This window comes from Notamacropus eugenii, chromosome 6, assembly GCF_028372415.1.
Source record: "Notamacropus eugenii isolate mMacEug1 chromosome 6, mMacEug1.pri_v2, whole genome shotgun sequence".
Classification (NCBI taxonomy): domain Eukaryota; kingdom Metazoa; phylum Chordata; class Mammalia; order Diprotodontia; family Macropodidae; genus Notamacropus; species Notamacropus eugenii.
Genome location: NC_092877.1, coordinates 154,770,873 through 154,776,023, shown reverse-complemented (window position 1 = coordinate 154,776,023; position 5,151 = coordinate 154,770,873).

Genomic DNA, 5,151 nt, shown 5'->3' with positions numbered 1-5,151 from the left:
ACTGTAAAGGAGAAAAATCAGGTGAAAAGAATTTTTAAATCACTATTGATTAGAGAAATGCAAATTAAAACAACTCTGAGCTACCACCTTATACATGTAAGATTGGCTAATGTAACAAGAAAGAAAAATGATGTATATTGCAGGACATGTGGGAAAACTGGGACATTAGTGTACTATTGCTAGAGTTGTGAACTGACCCAGCCATAATGGAGACGTATTTGGAACTATATCCAAAAGCAATTAAACTCTGAATATACCCTTTGATCCAGCAATATCATTGCTAGATGTAAATTCCAAAGACATCCAAAAAAAAGGAAAAAGACCTATTTGTACAAAAATATTTATAGCAGTTCTTTTGGTGATGACTAAGGATTGGAAATCAAAGGGATGCCCATCAATTGGAGAACAGCTAAACAAGCTGTAGTATATGATTGTAATGGAATAATATTGTGCAATAAGAAATAACAAGCAGGATGATTTCAGAAAAACCTAGAAAAACGCAGATGAACTGATGCAAAATGAAATGAACAGAACCAGAACATTACACACAATAACAGCAATATTGCTTCATGAAGATCTGAAATGACTTAGCTCTTCTCAGCAATACAATTATCCAAGATAATCGACTAATGATGAAACATACTATCTCCAGACAAAGAGCTGATACTGTTTGAATAAACTGTAGAATGCTATTTTTCACTTTCATTCTTTTTTTTTGTCTTCTTGTACAAAATTACTAAATGGAAATGTTTTACATGATTGCACATATATAACCTGTATCTGATTGCTTACCATCTCAGGAAGAGGGGATCAATGGAAGAAAAAGAAGAAAGGATAGACTTTGAAACTCAAAACTTTTAAAAATGCATATTTTAAAAATTGTTTTAACATGTAACTGGTGGGGGGAATAAAATATATATGAAAGAGAGAAGGAATTTTAGGCTACACAGGAACATTCTGTTTGGTCCATGAGAATTCAAATAAATGTGGTTCTATAAATTTGCTGCCTCAAAACTTGAGAGAATTAAATAAAGGGTGAAAAGGTTATTTTGGATAAAGGTTTTAAAAAAAAAAATACATTTAGACACTGAAAAGTATAGTTGCTTCCTAGATTCATGCAATACTAAAACAAAATTCAGAGGCCCAGGAGTAAGGCAAGCATTTTACCATTGTGAAATCGAAATTGATATATTTTGGTCAGAGGGTAGGGGATGGCTTATTAAGTGTCTTCACACATTTGATGGGCTGTCATTTTGAAGAAGGATTAGATTATTTCTGCTTGGCCCTGATGAACACTGGTGATATTCTCCCAAGTGTGGTCTCCTGCATCCCAGTTCCATTTAACCACTTAGCTTCTACAAAGAAATACAGAGGTATAATCACAAACATATAAACTTAGTGCCGCAAAGTGGAGTTTAATTCCCCCTTCCCCTCGCACCACCTCTGAATCTGGGGAGGGGAAACAGGATTAGATTCATAGTTTAACTCAATTCCTATAGAACACAATCAGTGTCAAGTCCAACACTCTGCCTCGGACTTGATTCTCAAACACCCTGGTTTCTCAGGGCTTCTCTACCAAGCTAGCTGACTATAGTTTCCCATCTGCAATCCTGGCTCCAAGGTTGCTCTGGCTCAAACTCCCAGGTCCACTGGGGATTACCACTGACACCTAAAACTGAGGAGAATTGAAACAGTACAGAAACAAACATTACTAGGCCCATATTTCAGAGTTGGCGTAAAAAAGTGGGGAGGAAGGTATGATTCAACCAGGTTCAGTTCAAGGTACTCATGCTATAAAGTGAACTGTGATCTTCACCTTCTGGATGCAAGAGATTATAAGAAAGAGACACTGTTCCAGTCTGCTAGTTTTAAAGCTGGAACCTATTTGACTACATAACCAATCATAGGAAGCTTCTCCCACTCATGTGGTAGGGGTGCTAGGGAATTAGGGTGCCTCTATATTGGGCAATCTGGGTATGAGTCAAGATATATACAAAATGGGGGTGATGATAGGGAAACTGGGACTCCCGAAAGGCAAGGGTACAGAGTGAGTCTGCCTTGAAAGAATTTGACCACTCAAGCCTTCTTTTAGTCCAAGTACCAAGTTTATTATGACACTGGTTGGGTGGGCAAGTTTTCTAGTAAATCTGTGGTATTTGTGATACCAATACAAGCTGGCCAGAGTCTAAGAATCTGTGCAATTTCACGTGGTAAGATAGGTACTTTTAAACAGAAAAAGACTTAGAAAATCTGAATGGGATGAAGGAGTAGCAAGTAGCCTAGGGTAGGCCAGGTGCAAACAATGAAAGACTGGGCTGGGTCAAAAGGACACAATGAAAGGATAGTTGAAAGGATTATACTGCAATGCCTCAAGAAAATGCCAGGGACTAGGCTATGTGGGAAAGCCCATGGCTGGCCTTTTAGAGGTCCATCATTAGTGCCCTATCATTCTCCCCTCAAACAAAAAAAATCTTTTGGGGTAAGGGGTGAGCATCTTGGTTTCTGAAACTGGTTCCTGCTGGAAAAGGCATAGAGCTGTCCCTGTGTGGAAGGGGTCCCAAGGAAGAGTTTGGAACTGAGCATAGACTATATCCAGAAGATGATGGTTGGACATGGGCTGGTACCCATTGTTTTGCTATCAACTGCAGGTGAATGGCCCATAATCGAGGAAGACAAAAATCTGACTATCAAGTCTGACAAGCAAATTCAATATGTAGGACCCAAATACAGGGCAAAATAAAAGTAATGTCAGAATAGGAGAAAACAAAGAAAGAAAGCAAGAGCCATTAGAATCATTTACATTTGACATACAGAATTATCTGCTCTTGTTACTTTCCCAAGCTTCCACTCTGATTCTAAATCCTTTAGGAGAATCAGATACTACTGGAAAGTAACAATACTTCTACAGGTAGAAGTTTTCCACCCCTAGGTTACACCAAAGAATTTGCTAGAGACTGACTTTCACTCCAGTTATAACAAAGGACTTGGGAGGATAGACCCTCTCAAAGAAAATTGATTGCATTGAAATTCTCTTCCCCAAACCAAACTGAAAATGTTTCTGATTTAATTTCAGTAATTAACAGCAATACTCAATTACTAAGTTGTGGAGGATATAGAAAGGAATAATTTTAGGCTGAATAGCTCAGATCTTAAAGACACATTTTATTATCCCAGCCTTAGTCTGTGGAATAATAATTCACATGACTATGCAGGCAGGCAAATGACAAGCCTGAGTAGTAATTTACTGACCATTTGCTTTAATTATAAAAATTTGCTATAAAAGAATAAAGCAGGGACAATATTTATACCAAGTATGACAGGATAAAACATCCTTAGAATTCAGATGATTCAGTTTTCCAACCATGCAGTAACAATTCCATCTCAAAGCCAGACTAAGTAGTAGCCAGGTGGGTAACATTCCTTTTCAAAGAAACACAGTGGGGAAACTGAGCTGGGAGGATTCCATGTTAGATTGAGGTTAAAAATGTCCTCTCAGCTTTTGCAGATGCAGACCTCCACCTATAACACATTATCTCTGAATAGCCTATGGGATTTCTCTCAGATAGTGGACCATTGACTATTGATTATAAATGATTATGATCCATTAGACAACACAAAATAAAATCAGTTATGGTCCCATGAGCTTTTACCTCAAACAACAAATTTCACTAATCACAGCTTAGGGAAAAATTTACTGGGATTTACATCTCAATTTTAAATTTGTCCTGGTGTAAATGTCAATCATCAGAGATCATTTCTATATATTACAAATTCTCAGCAAGCCAAGTTCATTGTTCAAGAACTCCATAACCCAGACAAGCTTTTTGGCAAGTTTACAAAATAAAAGGAGATCTATAGGGATGCCAGAAAAGGGATTTCCTATTGACACATCTACCCTTAGAGCTGTTGTGGGATGTGCCTTTTGATTAGCTCTGAGGGCTGCTCTGAATAAGCAGAACCAATCTAAAAGAGGCTTTAACCCCATCCCCTCCTTTCCACATACACACTAATCAGTTACCAGCTTTAGGATTTAGCATTAGAACAATAACCAGGGGGGTGGAGCCAAGGTGGTGGAGTAGAAAGATGGACTTGTAGAAGTTCTCCCCCCACAGCCCATAAAATACCTGTAAAAAATTACTCTAAACAAATTCTAGAGTAACAGAAGCCACAAAACGACAGAGTGAAAGAGATTTCTAGCCCAAGACATCCTGGAAGGCCTACAGGAAAAGTCTATCACCCTGGGCTCAGAAAAAACTTCAGCCCAGCCTTGGCAGTTGGACAAGATATGGACAGGACCAGAGCAGGCTTCAGCATGGCAGAATCACAGTCAGCAACAGCAGTTCCAAAATTTCTCATCCCACAAATGCAAGACAACTTCAAAGGTAAGTGAGAAAGCTCTTTCACCTGGGTGAGAAGGGAGCAGGGTCCTGCCCTAGCCCCAGCACCCGGCAGCCCCAGGTGGCAGCAGCATCCATTTTTGGAGCCCTCAACATAAAGACCCTGGGGGAATTGATCTGCTCATCTGGATCTCAACCCTGAGTGGTGGTCCTGGGGTGAGGAGGAGCACTGACATGGTGGAGTTGGTGGAGACTCTGGAGAGGGAATTGTACTTGTAGATACAGGGCAAAAAAGCTTGTGGTTGCTCCTAGACCAGAGCACAGGCCAGGAGAGAAGTAAACTTCTCTCCCTTGATTGTGCCACCTTGGAGGAACTGAGAACTTACAGATCCCTAGAGTATACCTTCCACCTGACAAAGGACACAAAAGTCAAGTAACTGGCTGGGAAAATGCCCCAAAAAAGGGAAAAAATAAGACTATAGAAGGTTACTTTCTTTGTGAACAGGTATTTTCTTCCATCCCTTTGGATGAGGAAGAACAATGTATACCATCAGAGGAAAACCTAAAGGTCGACTTCTGCATCCAAAACCTCCAAAATAAATCTGCAATGGTCTCAGGCCATGGAGGACCTCAAAAAGGACTTTGAAAATCAAGTAGGAGAGGTGGAGGAAAAATTGGGAAGAGAAGTGAAAGAGATGCAAGAAAATGATGAAAAGCAAGTCAATAGCTTGCTAAAGGAGATCCAACAAAATGCTGAAGAAAATAACATCTTTAAAAATAGACTAACTCAAATGACAAAGACATCCAAAAAAGC